We start from the raw sequence: 24,775 nt of genomic DNA, 5'->3' as shown, positions 1-24,775 counted from the left end.
GGGAGGTTGGAGGCAAGTCAAACCTGCCGATTCAGATTTCGTCACTGTCTTAGAAGCCACGGGATTGTATACGCTTTGATGCACCAAAGGCCTTTTCTTGGAGAATAAAGAGTAGGAAGATACAAGGAACCAGGGATAAAGAAAGTGGTAGAACCGCATCAAAGGGAGAAGCAGATGGTGATGAGGGTGTGGCCATGCTGACCAACACAAGAGGAGAATCAGGTTTGCATAGGCTTTGGCAATTGCTTGCCCACCTAGCATCCTTTGGGCAGGACAGAACTGAGTCCAGTAGGGTTTCTAGTGGTCTCTTGCTTTCTGTCTGCTCTGGCAAGTCACAGGCACCCGGGACCTTTGAATCCTGACCAATCTTTAATTCTCTCAGGAAATTATCATCTTATCAGTTCTCTCATTTCTCACCTATCTGGAAATGACAGTAACAATTAAGTGTGTCTTCCTCTGTAACCCCACAGCACAATTCTTGCCCCTCCATTGGCCATCAAATAAATCCCTCTAAAGAAGATTCTAGAGTTACACACCTGGGTTTAGATCTAGGCTCCATCAATTACTCTCTGTGACCTTAAGCCAATTACTAAACCTGCCATATTTGATTCAATTTGTATCCGGGGGGCCTAACACAGTGACTAATGTAGTTAATATTTATTGAGTTGAATCAGATTTTATATAACCTCTGGCTCCATGTGTCACTCCTACTTTGTCTCCATATTTTCATTCTGTCTGCACCAAGATATTTTCAGCAGAAAAGCAGGGAGTATGGACCACGTGTTCAAGAAGGAGAGCGGTAAGGAACAGAGAGAAATGGGATGGTAGCTAGAAGAAACAGGGAAGGCTTTTCCAGAATAGTGGAGAGCTGCCTGTGATTGAAGAGCAGAGGAAAGAACTGATGTCTGTTCAAGCGCTGGAAATAGAAGGAATCTTGCAGTGCTGATAACTAAGAAGAAGGCAGGAAGGACTTAAATCATGAGGGCCAAAGGAAGGAGTTTGCCTTTCCTTTATTAATAACATTTTTTTTTATTTCTTTGGAAGCACTAAAAATCTTCTTAAACAGCAATTAATGGTAATTAGCTGAGAAAGCCATCATGCCAAATATATTATTATTTAAACTGATCCTTCACTGAATCCTTGAAGTTTTCCTGCATGAACTGATACAGGGATATGCATTCGTATTGTCCATGTATGCCTTAAAAAGGATTAAACAAATGCATTCAGCTCAAGTGATTCTATCGAGAAATTCTATGCCAGGGGAACTTCACAGATGCTAAATGACTTACTGAGCTCACCTGGAATAAATACAGTCTGGTTCTTCTGTTTTTCTCTTTAATTAAATTTTATTTTGAAAAAATTTCAAAACCATAAGAAATGTTGCATGAATATTACAGTGAACTCCTGACTTCCTTTCCCCTAGATCCGGCCATTGTTAGCATGATGCCCTATGTGTTTTATTTCTTTCTTCGAATATATGTATATATAAAATACATAATAATACACACATTACACTTATTAATGTAGCTATATAAATATATATTTTTAAAAAATATTTTATCAGTACACTCTTTTTTTTTAAGATTTTCTTTATCTATTTGACAGAGAGTGAGAGAGCACAAGTAGGCAGAGAGGCAGGAAGAGGGAGAGGGAGAAGCAGGCTCCCCACTGAGCAGGGCGCCCGACGCGGGGCTCCATCCCAAGGCCCTGGGATCATGACCTGAGCCGAAGGCAGACGCTTAACCGACTGAGCCACCCAGGTGCCCTAATATATATATATCTTTTGCTCAATTGTTGGAGAGTAAATTATAGACATCATCACCTTCTCCTCTAAATACATATGTATACATGTCTTAAAAACAGGAATATTTCTTTATGTAACCATATTGCAATCATCAAATTCAGGAAATTTAATATTGACACAATGCCTTATCTATACATAGTTCAAATTTAAATTTCACTGATTGTCTTAATGCGTTCTTTATAGCAAAGTATTCTTTATAGCAAAGTTCCCCCCATGCAAGATCCTAACCAGGATCATGGATTATATTTCATTTCATGAGGGGTTTGCTTTTGTTTTAAGAAAATTGTTTTAAAGATTTATTTATTTGAGAGACAGAGAGAGAGAAAAAAAAGATAAAGTACATGTGGGCAGGGAGAGGCAGAGGGAGAGGAAGAGAATCCCAAGCAGACTCCCCACTGAGAGCAGAGCATGACCCAGGACTCAATTGCAGGACCCTGAGATCATGACCTGAGCTGAAACCAAGAGTCGGACGCTTACCCAACTAAGCCACCCAGGCGCCCCAAGAGGTTTGCCTTTATTTTGTTTATTTTAATTAATTAATTAATTAATTTTTTAAAATTTATTCAGAAGAGACAGAGAGAGACAGGCAGAGGGAGAAGCAGGCTCCCCGCGGAGCAGGGAGCCTGATGCGGGACTCCATCCCAGGACCCCGGGATCATGACCTGAGCTGAAGGCAGACGCTTAATGACTGAGCCACCCAGGCGCCCTAATTAATTTATTTCTTATTCTAAGTAGTATCCAGGCCCAACTTGGAGCTTAAACTCTTGGCCCTGAGATCATGAGTTACCTGATCTATCAACTGAGCCAGGTGCCCCAAGGGGTTTGCCTTTAAAAAGAGGACTGACACTTCTACTGAAACAGTAAAGAAGGAAGGGGTAGGTGTGGAAAAGGAGAAAGTCAGTCTTATCTGATGACCTGATGTCAGTAGAGGGGAGGACATGAGTTAGGGATAAGGGAGGTAAGTAGAACTGGGCACTTGAAGCAAAAGGGAAGCTTTTGAAGAGATGTCTTTTTCTTTTCTTTTTTAAAGTAAGCTCTACACCCAGTGTGGGGCTTGAATTCATGAGCCTGAGATCAAGGGTCACATGCTCTGCCACCCGAGCCAGCCAGGTGCCCCTTGAAGAGATGTGTTAGCGTTGGAGACAAAGAGATAAATTAGAAGACTACACGATAGCATCGAACACCCAGTTGAAGTTGGACAGTTTAAACTTGTAAATGATTACTGCTCTGTGACGTCCTCTAGAACAAGTGAGTAGAAAATGAGATGGTCTGGGGCTCCTGGGTGGCTGTTGGTTAAGCATCCAACTATTGATTTCAACTCAGGTGATGATCTCAGGGTCATGGGATCAAGCCCCATGTGGAGCCCCGCATTGGACTCCATGCTCAGTGGAAAGTCTGCTTCTCTCTCTCTCTCCTTCTCCCTCTGGCCCTGCCCCGGCTTGTGCATTCTCCCTCTCTCTCTGAAATAAATAAATACATCTTTTTTTTTTAAAAAAAATAAGATGGTTAGAAAGATTCAACAAAGGGGTGCTTGGCTAGCTCAGTTGGTGGAGTGGTAACTCTTCATCTTGGGGTTGTGGGTTTGAGCCCCACGTTGGGTATAGAGATTACTTAAAAATAAAATCCTTTTTTTTCCTCCCCCTCTCTTTTTTTTAAGTAGGCTCCGGAGCCTAAGGCAGGGCTTGAACTCATGACTCTGAGATCAAGACCTGAGCTGAGTCGGATGCTTAACCAACTGAGCCACCCAGGTGCCCCCGACATAGAATCTTAAAAAAAAGAAAGAAAGATTGATTCAGCAAGGAACTTTGAAACAACAGACTTGGCAGAAGGTCAACATGAGGCTTAGGTATCAGCAAAGAATGCACTAAGGTGGTTAACTGGGTAATCAGGCCTGGGAGGGGGTTAGGATCATTAATGGATTTGGGCAAAGTGGTAGAGTTTGAAAATTAGACAGTAAATAACTGGGTGGAGGTTGTGGAAGGGAGAAGCTGACCAGGTGAGAGTCAAGGAGCTAGCATTCCAAGTGTGACACCTTGAGGTGTGACCTCTGAGCTCTTCAGGCTTCACCTGGGCTGGGGACGTTGCTAACTCTGGTATCACTGGAGGCCTGCAGTACAGCCAGAATGGCGGGGAAACGGTGGTTTTTGTTGATGCGTTCACATAGATATTGATTTCACAAGTGCCTGCCTCGCAATCATCATGGGCTGACTTTATAATAATGTCAGCTAACACTTACTTGGCACTTACTGCATGCCAGGGACTGCTCTAAATCCTTCACGCGTGCTAATTTGCTTAATCCTCTCAACAACTCCCAGAGAGTAAGTATGATTAGTATTCCCTATTTTGTAGGTGAGTAAACTGAGGCATGAAATGCTTAAGAAACTTGCCCAAGGTCCGCTGGGAAGTGGCTGAACCAGAATTTGAAATTAAGCCAAAGTCTATTCTCTTAACCACTCCGCTGCCTTTATAGAGATGGTTACCTTAGAGCAACCACAGAGATGGTCCTGGATCCCTCTCACTTATCCCTGACGGGCTTTTCATCTCAGCTCAGTCCCCTCTGATTCATAACTCTCAGCTTTCAAGACAATCTAGATCCTGTCAGTCTCTGGCCTTTGGAACAAATGTCTGTATTTGATCTTTCCAGTGGAGTCTCCAGTGACTCTGACTACATTTGTACCTCTGGCTCTCCATAATCCGTGTTGCTCTAAACAGGAACTGGGCCAGGTCCCAGACTCTCTAAACCTGTTTGCCCCCCTTGTACCCAGCCTTCCAAGGCCCCACAGTTTACCTTCCACCTCAGTCTGGCTAAATTTCCAGTGAACTGTATCTACTCCCCCCCCCCTTCATATGTTGAAGTCTTAACCCACAGTACCTCAGAATGTGACCTTATTTGGAAATAGGGTCATTGCAGATAGAATTAGTTAAGATGAGATCATGGTGGAGTATGGTGGGCCCCAAATCCACTATGACTAGTGTCTTTCTAAAAAGGGGAAATTTGGACACAGGGAGAATGCCATGTGAAAATGAAGGCAAAGATTGGGGTGATGCATCTACAAACTAAGGAAAGCCAAAGATTGCCAGCAACCCACCAGAAGCTAGGGAAGAGGTATGGAACAGATTCTCCTTCTCAGCTCTCAGAAAGAACCATCCTGAGATCAGAAGGATCTCAGACTTCTAGCCTCCAGAGCTGTCAGATGATAAATTTCTCTTGTTTAAGCCTCTCAGTTTATGGTACTTTGTTGTGGCCGCACTAGGAAGTACAGTGGGGGAAGATCTACCTCTCTTGAAGGGATACAGTGCTGTAACTACATGCACTGACCACTGGGTCTCATGGGAAGTGGTGTGAGCATTTCTGTGATGAGAAGAGGCAGGAGGGAGGGGACATGAAGTACACTGAAGCCCAGCTATAGGGACCAGGTGGCTGTGGCAGAGAGAGCCAGGTCTTGGGCACCTGGCTGGCTCAGTCGGTAGAGCATGTGACTCTTGATCTCGGGGTCATGAGTTCAAGCCCCACATTGGGCATAGAGCTTACTTAAAAAATTTTTTTGAAGTGGAGAATGAGGGATTGAAATAATCCACGGGGGAGCACCTGGGTGGCTCAGTTAAACGTCTGCCTTCGGCTCGGGTGGTGATCTCTGGTCCTGGGATCCAGCCTTGTGTCAGGCTCCCAGCTCAGCGGGAAGTCTGCTTCTCCCTCTCCCCGCTGCTTGTGCTCTCTCTCTCTCACTATCTCTCTCTCTCTCTCTCTCTTGCTCTTTCTCAAATAAATAAATAAAATATTAAAAAAAAAAGAAAGAAAGAATCCATGGTACTTGCATGATGGGAGAGAGATCGCAAATGATAGGGAGGAGAAAACTGGATTAGAAGTATGGTGAGGGTTGCAAATTGGGCCCGACTTGTCATGTTCTCAGGGACTCCAGTGAAGTTTAGTTACTTTTGGAGGCTGGGCTGTGCTGCTTTGAACGTCACTCAGTGTGTAGACTGGATTATGCGGGGTGCTGACTTTTATGTGGGTTACAAAAGAAGCAAAGTACAGAAAACTGGAAAGAAGGTGTGAGGTCAGGGTTTTTTGCCCATGATTTGCACATTTTTATGACTTAGGTATTTGAGTAACAGACGCTACTGCAACTGGATGCTTTTAACAGACAAAATGCAAAGAAAAAAAAAAGAAAGAAATTAAACATTAAATACAGATAGGATTTCCCAAATGGTGTCAGCTTGGCACCACTGCTCCCTCCAATTGTTTAACTATGACTAATTCTTTTCCCTAATTTGACATATTTAATCTGAAATAGAGGCAAAGAAACCTTTCAGTTGCTGAGTTAATACAGGCCTGCTTGCTGTCATTTCAGCAGCGGTCACATTATGGTAATAGAGCCTGACACTTTTCTTTTTAGGTTTATTTATTTTTCAGTTATCTCTACACCCAACCTGGGGCTCGAACTTATGGCCCTGAGATCAAGAGTCACATGCTCCACCGACTGGGCTGGTCAGGTGCCCCAAAACCTGATACTTTCTGAGCTGTAACTAATCTGAGGAAGGTGAAATTATGAGGAAAGCAAGACTTAGGGGCGCCTGGGTGGCTTAGTCAGTTAAGCATCTGACTCTTGGTTTCGGCTCAGGTCATGATCTCACGGTCCTGGGATCAAGCCCCACCTCAGGCTCTGCACTCAGTGGGGAGTCTGCTTGAAGATTTCTCTCCCTCTGCCTCTTCCCCAGCTCACACTCCCTCTCTCTCTGTCAAATAAATGAACAAATCTTTAAAAAACATAGATGAAAGGCAGACTTAAAGAGGTGAAGTTGCTTGTCCAGCTAGTGAGCTGAGGAGCTCATAGAGGGCTGAGGGCACGTGTGTGTCATGTGAGCGCGGTGCCACAGGGGTGGACCTGCACACAGTTTTCCTTCGTTGTACATTCTCCCAGTCTATAGAAATTTGTTGCAACTTAATGAATGAATGAAAAAATTTAATTCATATTATCTAAACTTGCAAGGGTTATAACCTTTGCTTAATGCTTAGTATATATAAATGTGTGCATGTGTGAAAGAGAAGAAGGAGGAAAGGCTTCAACTCACAAAGAGGTTTTTTCCCAAAGTTTATGTATTTATTTTTTATTTTTTTAAGCTTTTATTTATTTATTTATTTATTTATTTATTTATTAAAGATTTTATTTATTTGACACAGAGAGAGACACAGTGAGAGAGGGAACACAAGCAGGGGGAGTGGGAGAGGGAGAAGCAGGCTTCCCGTGGAGCAGGGAGCCTGATGAGGGGCTCGATCCCAGGGCCCGGGGATCCTGACCTGAGCCGAAGGCAGTTGCTTAACGACTGAGCTACCCAGGCGCCCCTTTTTTAAGATTTTATTTATTTATTTGTCAGAGAGAGAGAGCACAAGCAGGGTGAGTGGCAGGCAGAGGCAGAGGGAGAAGCAGACGCTATGCTGAGCAGGGAGCCCAATGCCGGGCTTGATCCCAGGACCCTAAGTTCGTGACCTAAGCTGAAGGCAGATGCTTAACTGACTGAGCCACCCAGGTGCCCCTAACTGTGTGCGTTTTTAAGTAGGTGTTTTTCCCAGTACTACTTTTGAAAGGCAGAGGATAGGAGAATACACAGGGTACTGAATCTGGGATGATGTGGAGCCTGGAAAAAGGAGCAGAAAAGGGAGGTTGGGGCCCCTAACAAGAGTATAGTTTCTTGATCTGACCTTGTGTAAATGCACTCATTATAGATAAAGTTTCCAAAGGGACTGAAATGTTGCAACCGTTTAATTGATGTGTTGCTGTAGGTACTTCTGCTTGGAAGCCAGCAAACAGACAACAAGACACATTGAAATCGCCTATCCACAAAGTCTTGAAGTTTTATCTTTTACACTAGTGAAATTGATTAGTTAGAAAATAAACTTCGGTTTTGTTTTTATCTGGTTAGGCTATGCGATGTTTTCGGGAATTGATTGCCTTGCTTATAAATCAGTAAAGTAACAGCCTTTTCTTTCCTTTCTCACAATTACTTTTTGATTATGTCTGTGTTTATTAGCAGTTTGGAGGAGAAATAATAAGGAAAATATAGCTTATGATGATTGGCTGCTGCATTTATGTATCCCCACTGTGATAAGTACAGTGTTTTCTATATCACAGGCTCTCATTAGTCTTTGTTGGATGGATGAACTCAAGCCAACCTGGCCAGTTGCTAGCAATTTTCATGAAAAAAAGGTTTCATATGTGAGAGACTAACAAAATTGGTTTAAGTGAAATAGTTGGATTATTGATAGATGTCAGTTGGTTGCAATCTCTGCCTCCAGTTGCTGCGTAACAAACTACCCCCAGATGCGGTGGCTTCCGTTTATTTATTTTGATTATCAATCTCAGTGTGAGCAGGGCTTGGTGTGGCCTGGTTGTCTCCATTATAGGCAGAATCAACTGGGTGGCTCTTCTAGGGCTGGAGGATACACTTTCCAAACGTGACCCACTCACATACATGGTAAGCTGAAACTGGGTGTTTGTTCCTCTCCATCTCAGTAGGATGGCTTGGGCTTTCTCACAACAGTGTAGCTGGATAAAAACAATGAACTCCCCAAAAGAACCAAGCAGAAGCTATATTGCCTTTTGTAACCTGGCCTTGGAAATCACACAATGTCCTTTTCATCACGATTACAAGCCAGCCAAGATCCAAGGGGAAGGGACAGACACCTGCTTCGTCTATGGGAAGAGTGTCAAAGTCATGTTGTCAGAAGAACACGTGGGATGAGAGTTACAGTTTGCTGTAGTAATTAGTTATGATCTTTCTTCATACGCCCAACTTCCCACATTTAAAGATTTTTTTTCTATTTGTCTTTTTTTGTTGTTGTTGAGATTTTAGAGTAATCTCTACACCCAACTTAGGGCTCAAACCCACAACCCCGAGATCAAGAATTGCACACTCTACCAACTGAGCCAGCCAGGTTCCCCTCTATTTGTCTTCATGATTTTTTTTTTTCCCAACGGCCTCCTCTAGACTTGGTAGCTATAATATCTCAGAAGCTAACGTTCTTTTTTTTTTTAATTTTTATTTTAGGTAAGGTCTATGCCCAACATGGGGCTTGAACTCACAACCCTGAGATCAAGAGTCACATGCGCTACTGACTGAGCCAGCCAGGCACCCCTCAGTAGCTAACATTCTTTAAAATAACTTATGTATGGAAGGGGTCCTGGGTGGCTCAGTCGGTTAAGCGGTTGCCTTCGGCTCAGGTCATGATCCCAGGGTCCTGGGATCGAGCCCCGCATTGGGCTCCCTGCTCAGCGGAGAGCCTGCTTCTCCCTCTCCCTCTGTCTGCCGTTCTGCCTACTTGTGCTCTCTCTCTCTCTCTCTCTCTCTCTCTGTTAAATAAATAAATAAAAATCTTAAAAAAAATAAAATAACTTATGCATGGAAGATTGCCTTTCTGGTACACTGAAGGTATATGCTGAGCAACTTTCTAGGATGGGGTGTATCCAGCTAGGTTTATTCTTCCATATAATTCTTACTTCTGTCTGGTTTGGAGAACAGACTAACACACAGGCAGGCATAGCCCTAAATATAAGAAATAAAATAAATGGAAATATATATATATATTTTTTTGCCTGGGGCAGCTTTAAGTCAATTTTTGGAAGGTTCTGTGGTGCAGGTGATGGGTAGATTCAGCTGAAAATCCTACAGACATGTAAAATAATAAGTGGTCTCTATTTTGGGGTTATCATGGCAATGCAAGTTAATGATTTGTGTGTGTGTGTGTGTGTGTGTGTGTGTGTGTGTGTGTGTGTGTGTGTGTTTGTAAGTGGTCCTAATTAAGCTGGAATACCAGGGCTGGTTAGCAGTGATTTGGTCATAACTTTGAGTGGAATCCTGAACTTGAAATTGTAAAGCAACATACATATTTCTATCAAAGTAGCATTTTCCCTGACATTTTTTTAAAAAATTTTATTTATTTTAGAGAGTGAGAGAGAGAGCAAGGAGGGAGAGGGGCAGAGGGAGAGGCACAAGCAGACTCTGTGCCCAGCACAAAGCCCGACTTGGGGTTTGATCCCAGGACCCTGAGATCATGACCTGAGCCAAAACCAAGAGTCAAACACTTAACCGAATGAGCCACCCAGGCACCCCTTCCCTGACATTTTTATCAAAATGTTCAAGATACTAAAAGTTGAAAGAATTACACTGTGAACATCCACATACCCATCACCCAGATTCTACAATTAGCATTTTAAATTGCTTCATCTCATATCTATCTATGCATCCATCCCTCTATTCCCCCACAAATCCATCTTTTTTTTATATATTACAAAGTAATTTACAGTCATCAGCATATTTTGAGTTTTCCTTAAAAATGTGGACAATTTTCTTCTTATTTCAATCTATCTTGTATTTAACAAATATATAAAATCAGGTGGACTTGATCTTTTGTCACTGTATTAAAAATGAAATCTATGAGAATTTAGAGAGAAGTTGCTGGAGAAACAAACTCCGTAAAGATTGTGCTCTGTGATGCATATTATTTAATGTGCTTCAGATCATAGCTTTGCCTTTGCTTGAGAATGTAATCAAAACTTATGCATTTTGAACTGGATAATTGAGTCCCTTGATAGTGAAAAGGCTATCATTTTTCATTTTCTTTTCATTGTACCTTTTCATTTCCTTGAGCATGTTGGAAACCATATTGGATTTATATCTGTAAAGCTGGTCAAGAATTTCTTTTAGAGAAATGAAATCAAGACTTGAGACAATTGTACAGGTAGATCAGGTTCACTCCACAGTGTCTACAATGTTTTATTCCAACCTGCCTCCTCCAAATGGTATAGCTTCAATTTACCTAGCCACTTTTGTGTTCATCCTTCTTCTGTTCTTCAGGTAGCTGTCTAAATCCTTAATTTTCCTCTATTGTGCATCAACACGGCACAAAATGATGTAGGAACTCACTGACCCGTTCACTGATTTCATTGAGCAAATGCTTTTTGAGCTTCAGGTCCTGTCCTAGGCACTGGCAAAACAAAAATGAATAAGACATAATGTTTATTTTCAATGCAAAACCATTAATATTGTACATTGAGCAATAAAGGTGACAAAACTGGATACCTGAGGCCTGTTGGAAGATTTTCCCACTTTTCCAAGGACAGTAGCTATTGCTCTTGACCCAGTCTCTGCTTTATGTCATGTAGATACCAAATAAAATTACACACAGAAGACCAATGTTTGATAATGACTCATTATTGTATTAGAACATTTTAAGAGAGTGAGAATTGTTTTATGGATTTGAGAAGAAGCAAGGTCAATATGTTTTCTACTGTGTGTGTTTTTATATAACTAGCCCAGAATTCCAAGGTACCTTATAAGAAGTCTGTAAAATTGCACTGAATCAGGTCTGATATTAAAGCTAGGAAACGAAAGGCACAACCATTTTATTACTTTTTAATACTTAGACTCTATGAACTCATTTGTTTTCTTTACAAATTAAATGCCGTGTGTGTGTTTTTAATTTTTCCATTTTTAATTAAAAATTTGAGATAAATAATATATACTGTATATTACATCTTAGTCTATCTGCATATATTCAAGGAAAGGGCATCATTTGCGGTCATTTTATTTTATTTTATTTTTAAAGATTTTGTTTATTTGGGAGAGAGAGCAAGTGAGAGAGAGAGAGTGAAGAGAGAGAGAGAGAGAGAGAGAGAGAGAGAGCACGAGTGGGGGTGGGGCAGAGGGAGAGACAGACTCTCCGCGGAGCAGGGAGCCCGATGAGGGGCTCGATCCCAGGACCCCGGGATCATGACCTGAGCCGAAGGCAGAAGCTTAACCAACCAAGCCACCCAGGTGCCCCGCGGTCATTTTAAACTTTCAAAACTTTTTGAGGGAGGGATATTAGTAAGGCGCTTGTCAAGTCGCCTCACATTTGAGGCGAAGTAAGCAAAGGACGAAAATGAGGTGGACAACAGTGCTGCTTCCCTTGCATACCTTCAGGCACATCTTTATCAATTCCCATGATAAAATAGTAACTTTGCCTTGATGCCTTTGAAAGTCAGGAAAAAGTTTTTCCTGCAGAGCTTCTGTGGGCGTAAACGAGATAGTGTAAGGAAAGTTCCTGGCACATAGCACCATTACGTAAATGGTTTCTACTGCTTAGAGGGTAGAGCTTAGTGGTTAAGGATTAGGCTTCTGGAGCCAGTCGTCTGGTCTGCATATTGGTTCCACTGCTTACTGACTGAGGAAGCTTGGCCAAGTTACTAAAACCAGATCTAAAAATGGAGATAGGATCCACTTGCATGAGTTACCCATTGTTGTGTAACAAATTACCCTAACACTTAGTGGCTTAAAACAAGAAACATTTGTTATCTCATAGTTTCTGTGGGTCAGGAATTCAGGAGTGGCTTAGCCGGCTGGTTCTGGCTCAGGATCTCTCGAGGTTGCGGTTACCTGAAGGCTTGACTGGGGCTGGAGGAAATGCTTTCAGGAGATGGCACACTCACATGGCTATTGGCAGTTTCTTGCTGGCTGTTGATGGGAGGCTTATGTTCCTCACCCTATGCTTTCTCCATAGAGAGTCTTGAGAGTGTCCCCACAACATGTGGGGCTTTCCCCATAGCGAGTGATCCAAGAGAACAAGGAAGAAGCTGCAAAACCTTTTTTGACCTGGTCTCAGGTCATGACTCTCTATGACCATCACTTCTGCCATATTTTATTTGTTAGGAGTGAATAAGTGCAGTCCACACACAAAAGGAGGGGAAGTTACCTTTACGTTTTGAGAGGGGGGAGTAGGGGGAAAAGTTAGTGAGGATATCTTAAAACCACTACATGACTTCACATGGATATTGTGAAGATTAAATGAGATAATCCATGTAAAATGCTCAGCACAATGCCCGGCACAAAGTAAGCACTCAATAAATGTTGGTTTTCTTTTCTTTTTTCTTTCTTTCTTTCTTTCTTTCTTTCTTTCTTTCTTTCTTTCTTTCTTTCTTTCTTTCTTTCTTTCTTTCTTCTTTCTTTCTTTCTTTCTTAGAGAGGGAGAGAGAGTGGGCAAGCCAGGGGGCAGGGGGAGAGAGAGAATCCCAAGCAGGCTCCACACTCAGCATGGAGCCCAACACGGGGCTTGATCCCACAACCCCAAGATCATGACCCAAGTTGAAATCAAGAGTTGGATGCCCAACTAACCGAGCCATCCAGGTGTCCCTGATTAATATTATTTCTAAAGGAAGATGAATAGACTGTTGTTTAGCTAGGGAAATATGGTTTCATCTGGATTAAGACACTAACATAAGAAAAAAATAATTTATTGATATTTAAAAGTTGTGTAGAATTATGTATGTTTAGCAGAAAGAGGTATCTGAGGCAACAAGTGTTTCTGACATACTCTTCTGGCTTTAAGTCTCTTTCATAATTTTGTGCATTGTGTTGGGGAGGACAGGGAACTAGATGTTGGGAACTGCCTTTATATCTAAAATCATCAAGTTTGGAATGTGTAAAACTATTAAATTATTTAGGATATTCTAGCATCTTTCCATGCTAGATGCTAGAATAAAATAGGATAGAAAGATGCTAGAATAATTCTTCATTGTGTGTCCGAATTCTCAAGATTTTCCTGTCGCTATCTATAAAATTAGCTGGCTCACTTCTTACAAAGCCAAAGACAGCACATCTCCATTATCTTATTAGATATCCTCTTGAAATAAAAAGACCTTTTTTTTTTAAGATTTTATTTATTTATTTGACAGAGAGAGAAACAGCAAGAGAGGGAACACAAGCAGGGGGAGTGGGAGAGGGAGAAGCAGGCTTCCTGCTGAGCAGGGAGCCCGATGCGGGGCTCGATCCCAGGACCCTGAGATCATGACCTGAGCCGAAGGCAGTCGCTTAACCAACTGAGCCACCCAGGCGCCCCAAAAAGACCTTTTTTTTAAAAGATTTTATTTATTTATTTGACAGAGAGAGACACAGCGAGAGAGGGAACACAAGCAGGGGCAGGGGGAGAGGGAGAAGCAGACCTCCCGCGGAGCAGGGAGCCCGATGCGGCACTGGATATCAGGACCCTGGGATCATGACCTGAGCCAAAGGCAGACGCTTAATGACTGAACCACCCAGGCGCCCCATAAAAAGACCTTCTATGTCAGTAACAACATCTATTAGCACTGCCACACTCTAGCTCCCTGGATACCGCTGATCTCAGATGATCTGGGCAGACTAGACTAAGGATGACCAAGGAATCCACAACCACCCTAGAGGATTGAAAATGGGGTGGGGAAGGGGCGGTGGTTTTGAGGAGGCTTCTAGAAGAAACTGCTATCTCAGAGGATCCTCAAAGTAGCCAAGTTTCAGGCTTCTTCCTCAAAGGTTTAAATCTTTCCAAGATGTCTCATCAAATGTGGAGAGCCCATATTATTCTCCCCTATTTCTGCTACCAGCCTGTGGTTGGAGAACATTCTTAAGATGACTACAATTCTGAGAAAAATGTTCTGTAAAATGGGCATAAAAGTGCATTCTGTAAAATGGGCATGATAATACTCTTGGCTGGAGGACATACTGTTGTTACCCCAGCACTCACTTCCACCTGCCCAAGGACACTTATTGTGATCGCTTAGGATTCTCTTCCCAAAGTTTTTTTTCCCCAGGCTGAGGGATCACACTCTGCCTGCACAGAAGGAGAACTAGAAATGCTGGGGAGCTAATGCTTGGAAGAGCTTTCAATATGGTGGAGAAACACCCCAGCTTCCTGGAAGGGGAGAAGGTTCTACATCATCTCCCAGCAGTCCCCAGCAAATCCTGCTGAGCTCCAATCGCCCACAGCAGTAAGTGGCTTGCTAACACACCTATTATTGGCTTCCTTCTCTTCCCTGTCTCACTAAGCCCACTCATCTTCTGGTGTTTCTTGGGATCGACTCTCAAATAACACTACTTACACTCACATCACTGTCTCAGGGGCTGCTTTTGGGGAAACCCAAACTAAGACATCACTCATCGAGTCAATGTGAGGATTAAAAGAGATAATGTATGCACAATGCCTGGTGTGTAATAATAGCAGTTAACATTTATTGATCAGTTTCTTTGAGCCAGAACTGCTTTAAGCACCATACATGCATTAACTCATCTAACCCTACATTAATTTTCATAACAACTCATTATTATTCCCCTACTCTGGATGAGGAGACCAAGGCACAGAGAGAGTAACTTCAAGATCACACACTATTCGAACCAGTGAAACTGTTATTCAGATCCAGGCAGTAAACATGGAAACATTCTTTCAGGATGCTGGAGTGGCTCTTTGAGTTATTGGAACTCTAACTTTTATTAAATTAACCTTGGGAGAATCTGGCTTGTTTTTGCTGTGTTGTTGACAAATGGGTGAAGTACCTTGAGAGAGATTTTTCCTGTTGCGTCCACTTAGGAGGTCTTCTGTTGGAGAAGTGACAGCTACAGACTGTGGGTGGTGGCTCTGGGGATGGGAGCTGGAAGGAGGATTTAGACCTGTCATTCAACAGAGGTCAACTACAGCCAAGGTGAGGGGGTAGGGAGAAGAGCATGCGGAAGGCGGGCTGATGTTCATGGGTTGTTAAGAGAAGAGCTGACGGCCCCTTCTCCCCTCTATCTCCTACGAGCCCCCATGGTCAGGGGAGTTGGGTTTGGTGACGGAACGGACCTTGCTCTCCGAGGAACTGGAGGAGAAAATTTGACAGGGCCGACCACACCCCTTGGTCAGGTGCCTTGAGCCACAAGCCTGGCAGGTGATGATGGTGGCAAGCAGGTGGGGGAAATGAGATTTAAAGAAAAGGTAACGTTTGAGTTTTAAACTGGATTGATTTTTAATAGCTGAAAAAGACCTAAAAGTCAGAAAAACTGGGCAAGATGTGAAGGGACATGAAGGGCAAATTTGCCATAAAAACATGGTTCTTAGGTGAAACAGGTGAAGGGGATTAAGAGGTATAAACTTCCAGTTATAAAATAAATTATGGGGATGTCATGTACAACATAGGAACTATATATATATGTCATAGTCAGTAATATTGTAATAACCGTATGGTGACAGATGGTAACTAGACTTATTGGGGTGATCATTTCACATGTATAAAAATATCAAATCACTATAATGTATACCTGAAACTAATGGGATATTATATGTCACTTATACATAAAAAAAATACATGGTTCAAAGTAGTGACTGGAGAAAAATAAACTGCTTCATATTCATACCCCCCAGAATTGAGCCTGCTCAATAACAGCTAATCCCTGTAAAATCCTTACCATGGGCCAGGTACTCTGCTAAGCATCTCACGAATAGTCACTTACATAGACCAACAGGTAGAACTATTATTATTATTTTTTAAAAGATTTTATTTATTTATTTGACAGAGAGAGAGAGCACATGTAGGCAGAGCGGCAGGCATTGGGAGAGGGAAAAGCAGGCTCTCCGCTGAGCAGAGAGCCTGATGTGGGGCTTGATCCCAGGACCCTGGGATCATGACCTGAGCTGAAAGCAGACGCTCAACCGACTGAGCCACCCAGGCGCCCCATGGTGAGAACTATTATTATCATCATCTTCCCGTTTTATAGAGGAAGAAACTGAGGCACAGAGAAGTTGAACAATTTGCCCAAGGACATAACTAGACCTGGCACTTAAATGTGGGCAATCTGGCTCCCAGGCCCATGGTTTTAGCCACTAAACTACACTGCCTTGCCAACCATCCACTTTCATATGGTATTTTATTCTGGTGTGGTTTTCCCTCTTGGGTCTTTTGAGGCTGACATTTCTGTTCTTTCCACACTGTTTGTGGTTAAACTTAGTGCCTGGAGGATAGGGATAGAGGTTTTAATAGTTTAAAATGAGGTACTGGACTCGCATTTCTAAAATGACATTTTCCCAAATGGCATGAACTTTAAATGAAAACATGTAAGATCTGACAGTCTGATTTAAGCTCTGAGCAGGGCCGAGGAATAACTAATGCTCACCTCTTCCTACAAACACTACAAATTTACACACTGGGGCACCTGGGTGGCTCAGTTGGTTAAGCGTCTGTCTTCAGCTTGGGTCATGATCCTGGGGTCCTTGGATCAAGTCCCACATCGGGCTCCCTGCTCAGTGGGGAGCCTGCTTCTCCCTCTCCCACTCTCCCTGCTTATGTGCTCTCTCTCTTTCTCCCTCTGTCAAAATAAATAAATAAAATCTTAAAAAAAAGTTACACATTGATTTGATTCTTAAGCTTTTCTCCTAGATCTTGATTGCCTTATGAGGTCTAAGCCCAATGGGCATTTCATATATGCTTCGTATCACCCCCTCCCCCACTGGGAATGCAGTCCCTCACCAACAGAAGTTGCAGTCCAGTTTCCCACGTTTGGGGAAATCACTGGGGTCAGAATGACCTGAGCATAGTGGATGAGACTCACCTTAAGAGAACCACCCTTGTGATCATGGTATCTTCCCTGCTAGGTAAGTATCATCATAAATGCTTTTTGACAATGATTTGAAGGCTTATTTAGTCTTCCAGACCTGTCCAACATGTATCCAGGATAAAAATGTCTTATGTCTTGATGGCCTCTTATTCATTTATTATTGAGACCCATAATGAGTAGCACACATGGGCTCTGTAGTGGGATACTTTTGAGGCATCTAACAGAAACTTTGATTCAAACTGTCTTAAATGCAAGGCAAAGGCAGAATTTGTTTAATTAAGCAACTCGGTGTTGTCATCAAGAAACCAAGTTTTTTGTTTGTTTCTTTTTTCTATTTTTCAGCTCTGCCTTATGTAGTGTACAGACTTTGAACAAAGTTTGATTTTCCTCTAATCACAAAATGGCTGCCAGAAGCAACTCAGGTACTCGGCTTCCTTGTTCATCAGGCAGGGTAGAAGGGAAAACCTTTCCCTCAAATCACAGGATGTTAAGTCTTTCCTTTAGTCTAATTGGGCCTTAGTCATTGATTGACTAAGACTAATAAGCACCCACCGCTAAGACTAATAAGCACCCACACTAATAAGTGTGGATACCTGAACACAGTTGGGGTTCTATTAGAAGGAAGATGGTATAAATTGATGCTGGAGAACCTCTGAAGCTATTGCTTCATCTGGAAAAAGGTGACCTAACAGAAGATATTTCAGAGAATCATGAGCCTCAGAGATAATATATATAGGGTTGCCAGATTTAGCAAATAAAAATACAGGATTCCCAGTTAAATTTGAATTTCAGATAAAAAGCAAAAAAATTTTTAGTATAAGTATATGCACCTCTTTCTACAAACACTACACAGGGACACATTGATTTGGTCCTTTTTTGTTTTTTCACACTGATTTGGTTCTTTTTCTCCCAGACCCTGATTTTGTTATGAGGTCTGGGCCCAGAGGGGCAATTTCAAAAATGCTTTTTTGGACAATGATTGGAAAGCTTATTTAGTCTTCTACCCTTGTCCCACATGTATCCAGGATAAAAATATATACTTACACTAAAAAATTACTTGCTGCTTATCTGAAATTCAAATTTAACAGGCCTCCTGTATTTTATCTGGCAGCTCTAAATGTATGTAAAATTCTTGGCACATAGCAGGCATTCATTCAGTGGTTAAGTATTAGTGTTCTTTCTACATAAGAAGAGAGCTCAGTTAAATGGCAGCGTGGTACTTTTTAACTCTTACTGACCTAGAAAATATATGCTTTTGATCAATAGAGCAATTAACAGAACTGGATGTGGTTCTAAGAAACCCTTCACCAACTCCTCAAAACCAGATTGAAGTAAATGTCCCTAAGTGGAAGGTCATAGTATATATACAGGGTGGCACATTATAAAACATCTAAAATTACTACTTAAAACGAAATTGGACCTATGTCAATGAATATTCAGTTATTGGTTTTTCTCAGTCTATACAGATAAACCATTCTTCATTTGATTCAGAAGTAATGCTGCTGCAATTCCTGGCATGAAGGTGCTAACACACAGGGATGAAAATGCATGATTGGCCCAGGAATTCTGGCTCCACGTGGGTGAAGCTCTAGGTCACAGCACTGTTACTTTGCATCTGGGGGAGGCAGGAGACTGCAAAGATCTGCTGTTTGGCTCTGACTCCATTTTCCCTCACTGCTAATTCACTGTTCCTACCTGAAAAATTTTCTAATATGTTTCCTGAAAAGTTGAAGGGAAAGCAGGCACCTTCATTTCCTCATCAAACATTCACCATGCTATGAAAAAGAAAACCCTAGTGGCTTGGCACCAAGTGGCCAAACCCAGCACGTTGTTACATATTGTTACCAGATTCACGACAGGAATAGATTAAGTGGATTTAATCCAAGATATCTATTTCCCATTACTGTACAGTACTGCTTATTTCTCATTTGGTGGCTGCTATGACCTCATAGACTGCTTTTCTGTGCTTTTCCTAAACCAGAAAAGAAACCCCATTTTTTCTCTTTGCTTTAAGTGGAAATTATTATGCAGCTTTACATATATTTGTCCACAATGCCTTTAAAGAAGATTATTATTTTTCTTAATTTTCAAAAAGTGGCATTGGAAATGTATCTCCTTCCATTTCATCACCTCGTCATCCTCATTGGAAACCTGATCCTTGGTAGGTATTAAGATCTTTACATTTCTACTGGTCGGGGGGATGACTTCATTGCCAGCTGGGGAATCTTGTGTGGCGGAGCATTGGACCTAAGCAGAGCTTGTGGGCTGATGCCTCTGCTGCAACAGCCTTTTGCATGCATCCAGCTGCTGTGTAAGGAATCCTCAGGCTACTAGTTCTTTGCTCCTAATTCACCCAAGGGATCGCAGGCTGATGGATGAGTGTATGTGTGAATGTGTGTATATGTGCGTGTGTGTGTGCACGCACAGCTGCAACAGTTGGGCAGCAGCTGCAATGAACTTCGATATCATTTTTACCAAAGACAGAGATAAATCGTCCTCCATCCTTTATTTCCAAGTAGTGCCTCGGCTCCCGCCCCAAATGTGTTCTCCCCGCTCTTCCACGACCCCACCCCGGCCCCCCGCACGTGTCCCTCTGGAGGAAGGCCAGGATAGCTGCGCCGCAGGCAGGATTCCCCTTTTTTTTCCGCAGTGAGAGGCGGATTCCCGGGCCTCTTCGGCCCTCCACCCCCGCAGCCGCCCCTTCCTTAGTCACGATCTTCCCCGCCCCTCCCCCTCCCCCTCCTCCTCCTCCTCCTCCTCCTCCTCAACCCCCCCTCCCGACCGCTCACGGCTCGGACCCCGCCCCTCCCAGCCACCCGGCCCAGGTTGCTAGGGCCTGGCTGGGCAACCAAACCTGGCCCGCGAGGAGATGCGGCGCGCGCGCGCGCGCAGGCGAGCTTATACAAGAAACCAGCCTTCTTAGGCTTCTGGGGCCCGAGCACGAGCGGCGCAGGCGGGGCGCGCGGGCCCGAGCTCGAGGACGAGCGCCCTTTCCGCATTGGTTTCTATCAGAAGTGGGCGGGGCGAAGGCGGGATCCGCCGGGGTCTTCGAAGCTTCTTTATTGGTCCGAACGGGACGGCCGGGGCGGGCCAGTTAGCAAATTAGGCTGCGCGTTCGCCTCTGCGAGAGGGCGGGGCCGGAGGTTTCCATTAGTTGTCCCTGCCACTGGGAAAGGTAAATCGGCGACGGCGGCCTCAGGAGCTGTGGGGTCCCCGGCTGGAGGTGGGGGACTCGGCTGGGTGAGTAGTTGAGCCGCCACCCGCCCGTCAGGCCTTCCTGTCCCCACGTCGGTTTCGCGCCACCCAGCTTCTCCCGAGACAGGGGACCCACCCGGTCCCTCCGGGCAGACGTGAGAAGGGGCGGCGGCGCAGGTTCCCCCAGAGCAGGGCGACGCGGCGAGGGTGCCCCAGCCTGGAGTGGCCCCTCCTCAGCGCCCCACTGCGCCACTGGAAGGGCTTCCCCGGCGAGAGGTTGGGGCTGTATTTTGGGGCGTGGGGAGACGGGAGGATGTGAGGAGTGGCGGCGGGTCGAGGCAGCCCGGCGGGGCTCCCCTCAGCAGCGGGTCTGCGGCGTCCCCGCCCCGCCGCCCCCGCGGCGCGAGCTCCCCCGGGCTTGCGGCGAGGGAAGCCCCTTCCCGCCGGCGCCGAGGAGGAGCCTGTGCACCGGAGCCCCCAGCCCGAGTTCCGAGGGAGTCCGGGACCCGCCGGGGGCTGCGAGCCGGCGCCGGAGCCCCGGCCCTGCTGACTGACCTTGGCTGCCCGCGAGGGTGGGCGAAAGACCCACCGCCTAACCCGCATCTCTTCCAGCCTCCTCCCAACAAGTTTTCAGGCGTTGCTATGAAGTTCACGACTGGCATAGTGGGGAGAAGCAGAAATTGGCCCCTTCCCAGACCTTCGTACCCTTTGGACCCTCATAGAAATTAAATCCTGAGGTTTGGAACCATTTCCAAACGAACAGGTCCTGCTCGCATTGACACGTTTTATTCCCACGTTGGGGGGGGGGGGGGATAACCTGAATGTATTTCTGTGTAAAGGCAGATCTTGAGGGTTTTTTTTCCCTTCTCTTCACTTGAGTGTTAAAGCACTGATGCCTGAATAAGAAAAGCCTGACGTTAGTATCTCCACAGTGAGATTAGACGGATGCTATGATACTTAAGTAGTTGCAGATCAGTGTTCTGTTAACACAATGTATTTTAATTGGCTGAAATTTAGGCTGATTTTAGAAAGTATTGCAGACACAGATTAATTTCCTCCCGTGAATCTGAATTAGGTTTGTTTGGACGTAATGGTCATGTAGTTAATGTAAGAGATTACACAAATTAATTTGTCTGAGAGCATTTGACTGAAACGGGAGACATAAATATGTATAGAATAGGATTATCGTTTTAGGTAACATTTCCAGCTTGCTCCTTTCTTGCTGTTGGGTTATAAAAAAGGCATCTTTACGGAGGCTATTCGGAATTATATGTGAATGACATTTAGATGTAAATTTGTTTTTAATTTAAGTGTTTTAAAATATTTTATTCGTAAAATGTGAAGAACCTGTTTACTTGTGTGTTTAGTGTTGAAGGGGGGGAGTATAATCTTACATTTAGCAACCCGATTAGGGTTCATTAATAATACATTTTTTAAAAAGGTGTGCCTCTTTTTGAGAACATGGTACTTGAATACCTTAGCAGTTCTTTTAATTTCTTTATTAAAAGTACTATTTTAGGTTTGAGCATTTTTGGCGTTCACACTGGAACAGGAGTAAGGAAGCCTGCAGCAGTATTACCAGTTTGACACCACCAGTGGGTGTTTCTGTTGACAAATGCGGAGAAGAGAACATTTGGGAAGGAAATCTTTTTTTCGGGGTGGGGGGGTTGGTTGGGGGGGTTGGGTGGGGGGGGGAAGGAGCCAGAAGATAGAAGCTGCAGAACTAAAGCTGCCAGCACAGTGTATGCTGAGCATTTCACAAGTACAAGGAAACCTAATTAGGATGAAAAAAAAACCAGTTTGGCTGTATTAAATAATAGAATTCCAAGAGGCATGCTAAATAAAGTTAATCATACCAAGAGTGTTAAATAATCTACCATTTCAGAGGAGTTTGGAGGGTCTTGAACTGGAGTGCCAAATCTTTTTAAATTGTCTTGCCTTTTAAACATAATACAATGATTAATGTATGTGTGTGTACATATATATGTCTTGTATTCTAGTTTTGCTGATTTTTCCTAAGACTAATTTTTTTGAAAACAAAACTTGATATATTAAAAAACATTAGAAATAAACATTCTCTCTCCAGAGAGGATTTCTTTTTTCTTGGTCAGATTTATAATTTAGTCATGATTTAGGGGCTTGTGGAAGGGTTTTTTTACCCCTTATCTCAGGTTTTTGATTTTTACTTATGCAAGTTCCCTGGACTAAATCTGCCATTATTTTCATTGTAATTTTCTTGCAGTCGTCTTGCAGTCATTTAAATCAGAGTGTGGTATCTACAGTATTCCCCGGGGTTTTAGAAGAAAAGGCTCCCATTGAGGGAAATTGCAGGGCCATCTCGCATAGATGAGTAATAGAAGGTTGACTGCGAATCAGTTGTATTCTGTTCCAAATATGCTCCATGGGGTTAAGGCAGTCATTTAATGAGAACCAGATTTTACATGGTATTTCTACTTTGAAGGTGCAGTATTGTTCCATTACAAATTAAAATACAGAGGTGGAGAAATTCCTTCAAGTATGCCTTCCCCCCCCCCCCCAGCCTTGCTTCACTACTGTGTCCAAGAATCTGTGAGAGACTCTTTCAACAATAGTTGCATTGTTGGAAATGACAGTGGCTTCTGTTGCAGAAACTAACCTTCCACTATGATTTGTGTTTCAGTTTACTTTGTGATAGAAAATTCAGCTATATCTAAGAATACGGCTGTAGAAAATTTGTAAGGAAGTGAACCAAGAAAATAAACCTCTTCAGCGTGTCTGTTAAAAGTTCACCTTTTTTCCCCTTCCATTTTGATAACTTTGGTAGTTACCTCTTTTATTTCTTCTAGGTTTTAGAAGGTATGTTAGCATAGTACTTTATTTTTGGCAGTAAATGTGGGGGTAAGACTTTTTCATGTGATAAATTGATACCAAATAATAAGGCATTTAGAAGAAACCACCCACATAGACCCAAAATGTGAGGGAAGTCTTTCAGATAACCCTTAACTTTGGTACGAGAATAGCAAAATTTTAAGTGTTAAGTTGCTTTCTACGTAGTAAAAGGCTGTTTACTCAGAATTTGATAGTTTTAGATTCCAAAGGTTGTTTTGTTTGTTTGTAACATCAAATTCCTTGGTAAGAGGAGGAGATAGAATCTCAAAGCTTCTTTATCATCTGATGTTGTCAATTGGGTCACGTATTTCGACTTACGAAAACACTGCAATTAAAAGACTAAACTTTCTGTTTGGGAGGGTTTTCCAATTTACTTTCAATCTTAAACTCAACATTAGAAATCTTTTGTTGACAATGCATCACTTTCGTATTTGGATTTAAATTCTTGATAGTTTCTAGAATGTTTCCTTCATATAGAGCAGCGCATGGATGACTTGATTACTCAAAGGTTTGGCCTCATTTCTCATTCAAGTTTGTACATTTACTTCATAATACTGAGATGGGAAGTTGGGTGCAGTTCTGTCTGGGTATGAAAGCTGAGTGAGGACTTTCTACCTAAAGAGCCTGATAACATTTAGACAATTAAGATTTGGGAATTAACAGAAAATTACTTACTAGGTTAAAAGGACCTATCCCATTCAGGTCTTTGAAATTGATTGTCAACATTTTGAATTAAGCTCTCAGAAACATTTGTGTTGGAGACAGTTCTAATTAAGGTCATATTTTGGGAGTGGTCTCTCTTTTGGGTAGTCTTTATAACGTATTATTTATTGAGCCTTACTGAAGACCAGATACTATAATAAATAATTTATTTGTATGGATAGGTATATGTATGTGTGTTCTCACAACACTTGTATGAGGTAGATGTTTTCCTTATTTTCCTATACACTTGATTAGATGGGCTCAGAGAGAGAAAATAATTTGCTCAGATTACCCAGCTAGGCTGTAGCAGAGGCAAAACTTTTATCCAAACCGGTCTGACTTGAACCTGTGTCCTTCAAAACCATGCTCTCTGCTTCTCTTTAGGAATCTGTTTGCCCAAGCATATTTTTGAGGTCCTACTGTAAAGTCACTCTTGGGGTGGGACTAGAGGTTTAAATATGCCTCCTGGAGTTCACAGGCTACATTGGTAAGGCCGCCTGACCTTTAGTCACATGGGAGGCTGAACTCAGATCCAACAGCACTTGCGGATAGGACAACTGGAAGTGCAGACTTTTATAACAGAGGGTCATTAGTTCTGTTTCTTCATAAATGAAGGTTGTACATAATTATTTACATCCAAAATGAGGTAGCTATTTCTAATTAACTACTTGGTATTTCATGTTTCTGCATGTACTGTAACTTTTGACTGACTTTGATTAAATTTGCTACACTAATAAAGGTGATGAAGATATTCCTTGAATTCAATTTTGTGATTTAGATGCACTCTAAATGGCAGCCATTACAATTTGCAGATGGGTATCTCTTCTGTAATTG

General features: G+C 42.9%; 1 protein-coding gene across 1 annotated transcript in view; it reads left to right on the top strand.

The window, feature by feature from the left end:
- Window positions 1-20,345: 20,345 nt before the first annotated feature.
- The window catches only part of CDKL5 (cyclin dependent kinase like 5), a 200,074-nt gene continuing 195,644 nt past the window's right edge, over window positions 20,346-24,775 (top strand). The window contains exon 1 of the mRNA XM_028122611.1: window positions 20,346-20,416. The gene's annotated coding sequence lies outside the window, so the exon portion shown is untranslated. The remainder of the gene's footprint in view (window positions 20,417-24,775) is intronic.

The sequence above is a fragment of the Eumetopias jubatus genome, unplaced genomic scaffold (genome assembly GCF_037043125.1).
Source record: "Eumetopias jubatus isolate StellerSeaLion01/CBP00866 unplaced genomic scaffold, mEumJub1_p1.0 scaffold_11, whole genome shotgun sequence".
Lineage (NCBI taxonomy): Eukaryota > Metazoa > Chordata > Mammalia > Carnivora > Otariidae > Eumetopias > Eumetopias jubatus.
This window is presented reverse-complemented; position numbering and strand designations above follow the sequence as displayed.